This window comes from Cervus canadensis, chromosome 19 (assembly GCF_019320065.1).
Source record: "Cervus canadensis isolate Bull #8, Minnesota chromosome 19, ASM1932006v1, whole genome shotgun sequence".
NCBI lineage: Eukaryota > Metazoa > Chordata > Mammalia > Artiodactyla > Cervidae > Cervus > Cervus canadensis.
This window is the reverse complement of record NC_057404.1, coordinates 7,099,131-7,107,959: the sequence shown is the minus strand read 5'-3', so window position 1 is coordinate 7,107,959 and position 8,829 is coordinate 7,099,131. Positions and strand designations below refer to the sequence as shown.

The following is an 8,829-nucleotide window of genomic DNA, read 5'->3' as shown; positions in this document are numbered from 1 at the left end:
AGCCGGCGGGGGCGGGGGAGGCGGGGAGCGGCAATCCACCTGGGCGACGTGGCAGCCCTTCCCTGCACGCCGAGACCCCTCCCCATACGGCCGCCCACCCGCCCTCTCGCGGCTGGCTGCTGTGAGGCTGCTCTTCCCCGGCCGGACGGAGAGCGGCAGTGTCTCCCCGCCAGGCGCCCGCCGCGCGTCTCCCCCCGGCGGCCGTCGCGCTCGCCAGCCCTGCGCCGCGCCGGAAAGCGCTGTGGTGGCGGCGGGAAAGGGCTGCGGACCCGCGGCGCCGCGTCGCACACTCGACGACGCGGCCCCGGCCTCGACGCCCTCCGCCTGCTTCTGGAGCAGGTAAGGGCGGCGGGTGGGAGGCGGAGCGGCGGGGCTGGGCTGAGGGTCGGGAAGAATGGGATCCCGGCGGGCCCCAAGCCCGAGCGGAGGGCCTGAGGCAGCGGCGGGAGGCGCTGCGACCGAGACCCCGACCCCCCGGACGTGGAGGTCCGGCGCGGCCGTCTCCAGTCCGGCCCGCGGGCCCGGTCGCCCGGACGGAGGGGAAGTGAGGCGTCGGTGAGAGGCGGGCCCTGGCTCGCCGCCCGAGGTCGGGCGAAGGCGGAGGCAGTGGCCGCTTTCCTGGCCTCCCAGTCCCAGGCGGGCCTCCGGGCCCGTGACACACCCCTCTCGCCCCCCGGGGCTTCCCCGTCAGTTCCCGCTGGGACTTGACCTGGCGGCCCTCCGAGCTCCTTCGGCTTTCCCAGGCGGAACCTTCTTGGAACTTGGGGCCACCCTCCGGAGCACGTAGTCCTAGCACAGCCTTTTTATTTACTCACTTCAAATCCAAACACAGCCTCTCCGCACGTTCCGATTTTGGGTACTGTGGGGAGGCATTCCCGGTTACTGGTATCTGTGTCTCTTTGATCATCGTCCATACCACCCTCCCCCACGGCAACTTTGATCCTCACAGACTCCCTCCTTGAGCCCCGCTGTGATCCGGACTCTCTAGAGAGGTCCCTTTGAAAATCCGTCTTCGGTAGAGTAAGTCATCCGACACCGGGCAGTTTATTCCTTAAGCTCTTTTGGTTAAAACGTGGTATTTTTATTTTCTCTCTCTCTCAGAAAGAGAGATAGAGTAATTTAAAAAAATGTAAATGCCAGATCACGCTCAGTGTTGGCTTGGAAAAATCTTCTTTTCTGCAACAGTCTTTAGAACCAGGATCTGATATTTGTGGCACGGACAGGTTTGTACACATTCTCGCCATGCAGTGGTTGTAATGTCTCCATAGCACAGTTCTGACTTCAAGGCAGGATTGGCTGGTTTTTCTACTCGGCATCTTTAAGCCAATCAAGAAGCGCTGCTTGCCTGGAGACTGGATAACTCAGAAAAGGTGGGGATTGGTTGAGCTCAGAGAAGAAAATCTTGGAGATGAACCTGGCTTCTCAGAAAACAGTGACTGATTTGCAGCTGCCTCTCGCCTCCCTCTAAAAAAAATTTTTTTTTAAATCTTAACAGCAGCCTTTTCATTCTGTTTTTATTATTTCCATTGTTTTTCTCTCAAACGCCTTGTTCTCTTTTATAACTCATTTTAACCCTCACCTTTCAATTTTTCAATGAAAGAATTCTTAAAAAGATTTAAGAAATGTAAACGTCATGTGTTTGTGTTTTGATAATCACCGTGGTTCAATTTTCTTACTTTGCCCGTTTTACAAGGTCAGAAATTAAGTAAACATTTTTTTGTTCCTTTGCCAGAGCTTTATTATTCAAGTGGCTGTGCCAGGACGGCGGGGTGTGGGGGCTACAGTGATGGAGAGGGTGAAAAGAATAGGAAAGAAATGGCTGCTTTTCTATAAGAATACTACACTTTAGTTCATGAAAAGACTAACGTAAAACAAAACACGGGACAAATCAGCGTTTAGAACTTAACGAATGTCAGTTTGTGCACCTGTTGACTTTAGCTGCTTTGAAGGGGGTAATAAAGAGGAGTAAATACTGGACTTCACAGAAAAAGTGGGCTTAAGTTATGGAATGTTTTCTCTTTATTGAAGTAGGCGTAGTATCTGTACATAATAGAGGCTAAATAGTATCAGTGAAGGGGCATTTTTAAAAAATACTATGTGAGGATTTTCTCTTAAAATCTCCCTTTTCTTCATGATTATCTATGGCTATGCATCTTTTGATATGCAAAGCAGTAACCATTTATAAGTCAATGTGAATTTTAGAAAAGATCTACCATCTTTGCTTTTCTTCTATTCAGCTTTTTATATGCAAACTCACATTGTAAGTCTTGGGGAAGAATTTCAGTTTGTCAGGTCGTACACTGGATCTTAGCAGATTAAATGCCTGTAGTGGTAGTTTTATTAGGAATTAAAGAAGAGATTGAATTTTTTTAAATATATATTTACCATGCCAGACAATGAGTAAGCCAAATGTCATTAGGATTATATCTGGATTCTTAACTTTTAATAACGATCCTTCCATCTTTTATTGGATTTTTGTAGCTGTATCATTTAATCTTACAATGTTACTTTAACATGATATAGTATTTAGTAGAATGAACTTCCTCCATGTGTCCTTAAAATTTTTTAAAAATATGTTCGCTCTACTTATTAAATTTAAGAATTAGCTTGGGACTGACATGAATAATATTCAGTTTTTCTGTTCTGTAGCAGGCTGTCTTTTAAAAAATTTTTTCTTTTGTCTTCGAATTTGTTTCTTCTGGCTGTAGTGTCTTCACTGTTCTCCCTGCCTTACCCACCTTAAACTCTCTGCTGACCTACTTCAAAATTTAGGTGGTATATGTTGTAAAGTTTGCTTTGCTTTCTTCCCCCAGCAGAGATAATCACATATTCATCATATTACCTCTGAACGTTTAACATAGTATTTCCACTGTCCACTTACTGCTATATGGAGCTATCTCCTCCCTATAGTAACTGTGAGTTTCACTGAATTTTACTCAGTTTTTTTCCTTTAATTCTAGTTCCAAAGCTATAGTTGTGTAGGTATTAAATAAATATTGGCATGAATAAAGGAGATTTTTTTTCTTTTCTTTTTTTTGACCTTGCTGCATGACATGTGGGATCTTAGTTCCCCAACCAGGAATTGAACCCAAGCCCCCGGCAGTAGAAGTTCAGAGTTAAAGAAGATATTTTGCTCTTAAAAAAATATTTCTCCCAGTTACTATCTGTATGTTGATAATTTTTACATCTCCAACCCAGAGCTGTTTCTTGATAAATTGACTTGGGTTATTATCTACCTTCATAACACGTTCATTTGTATTCTCTCACAGGTGACTCAGACTGAGTGTATCCCAAACTATAGTTATTATCAACCTTCCCTTTCCCAGCCTCAAACCAAAAATATGAAACAAACTACCTCTTCTTCCTAGGGGAAGATTATGAGATAATGCATATGTGGTAAGAATTTGGTAAATAGTAGGCACTGCTAACAATAACTTGGCAGAAACCTGGGCTGTTTCTTTCCTTCTTTTCATTTTGTAATAGATCACTGAGACCTGTTGGATTCTTGCTCCTTAGTATCTCTTTTTTTTTTTTGGCCACATTGTAAGGCCTACAGGATCTTCATTCCCTGACCTTCATGTTCCCTGCAGTGGCAGTTTGGAGTCTTAACTACTGAACTGCCAGGGAAGTCCCGTCTCCTTAATATCTCTTGAATCTGTATCTTTTTTCCATTCCCAGGCTACCATCCTACTCAGTAGTTAGCATCATCTCTTACCTGGATTGCCACAGTAGCCTCCTAAGTGGTTATCCCTGCTTCCAGTCTTGCCTTCCCATTATCCACTTTATCCCACTGTAGCTGGAGTAATATAACACATTTAAACCCTTGACTCCTCAGCTCAAAACCTTTTTTGTGTGTGTGGCTTTTCATTGCCTTCAGCATAAACTCTGAACTTCTTAATCTGGCTTTCAGGATCATGACCTGGCATCTGTTAACTTCATCCTCTGTCACTTTGTCCTTTTGCCCTCAATATGCTAGTCATATTCAGTTACTTCATTTTTCTCTCAAGGTGCCAAGTTTGTTCAATCTAGGCTTGAGTACAGAAGCTGTCCTCTGTCTGGAATGCCTTCCCTTGCTCCCTGCTTCCCTCCCCTTTGGTTTTGTTAACACATACTTAGCTTTCAGGTCCCCATAGAGGTGATGCCTCTCCTGGGAAGCCAGTCCTCTATTTTCCTTAGCATTCTACATTCTCCTTGAAATTGCTCATTGTCATCTCACCATGTCCTGGTTAGAGTGTAACAAAAGAAAGAAGTAAATTGACTACCTTAAACCATGATGTGAGGAATTCCCTGGCTTTCCAGTGGCTAAGACTTCTCCCTTCCACTGCAAGGGGCATGGGTTGGTCCCAGATCTTTGAACTAAGATCCCACATGCTGCAGCCACGAAAGAAAAGAGACGTGGTTTGCGAAGAGTGTATTCAAAGCGAATTAAATAGTGATATTAGGGTTTACCTAGTAGGGAAGAGAAAGACATATCTGACAGATGCAAGTTTTCTAAGTAGGAAAGGCATACTATGTAGGTCCTTTTACAGCTTTAATTAACCATATCTTTACATATAAAGATGCAGATCTTAGTTTCCCGGCCAGGGTCGGAGTTGGCAGTGAAAGCGCAGAGTCCTAACCGCTGGACTCTCGGGGACTTCCCAGTTCTCCCTGTGCTTATCGTCCGTGACTCTGGCACCATCTCTCCCACTGCGGTATGCTTCTCCACAGGCTGGGACCTGGTTCCTGAGCACAGACTTAGCTACTTAGCGCCGCCCGTCAGAGGCTCTAGATAGATTTGGTCACTTGCCTGTCCCTTGACCAGTTCCTGCAGCTGAGGGGATGAGGTATATGCCTAGTTCAGCCTAAATCATGTGATGTGCTTACTTATATGGCCAGGGGTCTGTTAGCAGAAATAGGCCCCTGCTGGAGTAGGGGAGAAGGAGTTTTGGGCAAAGAATATTTATTCTGAATCTTAACCACCCTTCTGATTTCAAATTTATTTTCCTAGATATTTTATTCATGGGAAAGAGATGCCCTGTATTATGGACCTGAGTAGTCTAGCTACTGAAATGGTAAGTCCCATATTTTAAAGAACTAAATTGACTTTTTGGTTTGTCCTGGCATATAACAAATATTTATTAATCTCTTGTTTGCTAAATAAGAACATATTGTGAGATGCTTATAGACTAGCAGTCTAAACAAATAAGTACACAGATACTATGATAGAGGTATATTTAAGGTGCAGTAGCCCCTCTGTGTAAATCAGGCTTCGGGATAGTGGCAAACTTTCTTGAAAGAAAGTTACTTGAGCCAAGAAATAAGGATTGGGTAGGATGGGGTAGAGGGACTTCTGCATGGAACATGTGTGAGGCACAGAGATGTGAAGTGGTCTACTTTGGGAAACAAATAATTAGATACAGGAGAAGCAGAGAGTACCTGAGGAAGAATAGAGAAGAGAAGGGTAGGGGTAGGTAAGAGGCCAAATCATAGAAGTCCTTGAATGCTTTACAGTTGGAAAGTTGGAACTTGGTCTTGAGAGCCGTAGAGACATTGAAGCATTTTAAGTTGGAACTCTCAGGACTGAAGTGCCAAAGTAGTGTCCAAGTACATATGTCTGTGAGGCTGAACTCACAGAGACATCAGTGAGTAGTCCTGAAGAGAGATCTTAGTTCCCTGCCTAAGAATTGAACGTGGGCAGCCTGGATGAAAACCAGGCTAGAAAACCACTAGACCACCAGGGGTTGGTGTCTAGAGGCAAAATGACCCTGACTGTTGCTTCTGTGTGAAAGCAAGAATGTTTCAAGGAGGCAAAAACTGTAAAAAACAGATAAAAGTTTATTGTTAGAGACAGCACCACACGTGGGAGAACACACTTGTTTATTTTAAACTTGTTGATATAAGACTGAAATAAGACCGAGCGCGCACACGCACACACAAGGCAGAAATACGTGTTGGGGGAGTAAGTGTATGAGGAGGAGCACAGTAAAGAGGTGATTTAAATCACTTGTGTAGGATAGTCTTTCAAGGTCTTTGTTTACCTTTGGTGAATTATCTTGTTCCTTTTCCCCTTCTGACCTGTCCTAGGCCCTTCTCCAACATGTGTGTGCACCTTTTTGCTAAAGTTGGATTCTACCTCAGAGGCCTGTGGGGGTGTGTCCACACTTATTAAGGGGTGGTGCTCTCTCCTTTTTTGACCCCCAAGGAGCCTTCCTACTCTAGTGCAGACAGGGAAGTTTTCCTTGACTCAGGCGTGGTTATCTTATCTGTTTACTTCAACAGAGCTCACTTTTGCTGGTAGCTTTTATCCTTGGCTTGTCTGGGGGTGACAGAGCTTCAGTTTTACTGTGCTTGACAAACACCAACTGTCCAGCCCAAGGGCCTGTCTTATCTCCTACCTCAAGGCAGTTAACTATATTGGAGTTTGGGAGAGAATTCTTAGCTGGAGTCATAGGTATTGAAGCAGTGGGTTTGGATGGACCTAGAAAAAGGTGACGGAGCAGATGGTTGGGAATAGAGCCCGGGGTAGCAATGATACTTGAAAGAGTGAGCAGAAGAAAAGAGATCCATGATGGAAACTGAGAAGGGGCAGCCAGAGAAAAACTACGAGATGTAGGGGACAGATTACATTGGCTCAAGAAGTCAACAGAAAGTGGGAAGTTGAACAGTAAATGTAAACTACTTTTAAGAAACAAACTGCTTAGGAAATCCTGGGAGTTCGGATAGTCTGAGTTAAGAATTCTCCTATTAACTCAGTTAAGAATTCTGAGTTAATAATTCAGGGTGCATTGAGAAATCAGATTTCAAACAGGTTTTCCAGTACAGGAATTTGAACTTTTTAGAATTAGTATTTTTAAAGGTAGGAGAGGATAGAGACTTTTGGTGGGAGGTAGTTGGTAGGAAAGAAATGATTGAGTAGGGCTTAGATATGGTTTATGTACAATCAGTCATATTGGGATGTACAGAGTACATAGGGTATTTTGCATATAGTTTCTGGAGCTATAAAAATTCAGTAAATCTATTTTAGATCATTTTTTTTTTAGTCTTTCTTTTCTAATATATGCATTTGTATACTCTTCTATGCATGACTTTAATTGTATCTTACAAGTATGGATGTATAATGTTTTTATTTGTTTGAAATATTTTATAATTAATAATTATTTTAAAATCAGTATTAATATGTAATTTACATAATGATTCATCTTTGATGTATTGATGTATGTTTCTCAATTTTCATGTAATTGGGTTTTCTAGTTATATTTTTGCTATTGATTCTAGCATAATTCCATGTGACCTTGAAAATAATATTCTGTGGTTATTGGATCTGGTGTTATTTAGATACTAATTCAAGTTATACTTACATAACTCAAATCTTTTATGTCATTACTGCTTTTTCTCTCCCTTTTCTTTCTCCTTCCTCTCCTCTATGTGTGTGTGAGGAGCAGGTTAGTGGCTGAGGTGGGAACCTCTTTGTTATAAAAGTTACAGAGAGAGGGCTTTTACTAGTTGAATACAAACTTAGAATTGCTTTACCTTCCTGGTGGATTAGACCTTTTATCTTTGACTTTTATCATTGACATTGGTTACTGGTGATATAGATATGAGCAATTTTTAGTATAGTGGTAGAAATGGTGGGGCAAAATCATGTTTAAGAAAGGATGAAGGGGAAGAAATTGAAAACAGTTACTCTATGTTATACATGTTTTAACTTTTTTCTTGATATACAGGTATTTTATATTTAAATGTGGGTAGATGTGTTTAGTACTTCTTTTTCTTTATGGCCTTCAGTTTGTACTTTCTGTAAATAAAACTTCTTAACTTTCTAAAATTAGGTATTCATTTGCCTCATGGAACTTATATTCTAGAGCAGTGCTTATGGAAAAGTTCATATGTGACTTGATAGTCATTAACCACATGTAGCTATTGAGCACTTGAAATGTAACAAGGATGACTGAGAAACTGAATTTTTAGTTTTATATACTCTTTTTCAAAATTAAACTTTTTGAGATTGTAGAGTCACATAACTTTTTGTTGAGTCACACAACTTTTTGAGATTGTAAAGACATACCCGTTTGAATGCAGAGTTCCAAAGAATAGCAAGGAGAGATAAGAAAGCCTTCCTCAGTGATCAGTGTAAAGAAATAGAGGAAAACAATAGAATGGGAAAGACTAGAGATCTCTTCAAGAAAATTAGAGATACCAAGGGAACATTTCATGCAGAGATGGGCTCAGTAAAGGACAGAAATGGTATGGACCTCTAACAGAAGCAGAAGATATTAAGAAGAGGTGATAATACACAGAAGAACTATATAAAAAAGATCTTCATGACCCAGATAATCACGATGGTGTGATCACTCACCTAGAGTCAGACATCCTAGTGAAGTCAAGTGGGCCTTAGGAAGCATCACTATGAACAAAGCTAGTGGAGGTGATGGAATTGAGCTATTTCAAATCATGAAAGTGCTGCACTCAATATGCCAGCAAATTTGGAAAACTCACCAGTGGCCACAGGACTGGAAAAGGTCAGGTTTCATTCCAATCCCAAAGAAGGGCAATGCCAAAGAATGTTCAAACTACTGCATAGTTGCACTCATCTCACATGCTACCAAAGTAATGCTCAGAATTCTCCAAGCCAGGCTTCAACAGTACGGGAACCGTGAACTTCCAGATTTCAAGCTGGATTTAGAAAAGGCAGAGGAACCAGAGATCAAATTGCCAACTTCTGCTGGATCATCGAAAAAGCAAGAGAGTTCAGAAAAACATCTATTTTTGCTTTATTGACTATGCCAAAGCCTTTGACTGTGTGGATCACAATAAACTGTGGAAAATTCTTCAAGAGATGGGAATACC

General features: G+C 42.3%; 1 protein-coding gene across 2 annotated transcripts in view; it reads left to right on the top strand.

Moving 5' to 3' along the window:
* Nucleotides 1–270: 270 nt before the first annotated feature.
* N4BP2 (NEDD4 binding protein 2) overlaps nucleotides 271–8,829 on the top strand; it is a 68,106-nt gene continuing 59,547 nt past the window's right edge. The window contains exons 1-2 of one of the 2 annotated variants that reach the window (XM_043438529.1): nucleotides 271–339; nucleotides 4,991–5,054. The gene's annotated coding sequence lies outside the window, so the exon portion shown is untranslated. Of the gene's footprint in view, nucleotides 340–4,990; nucleotides 5,055–8,829 lie in introns of those variants that run through there. The other variant, XM_043438531.1, reaches the window with a different exon arrangement.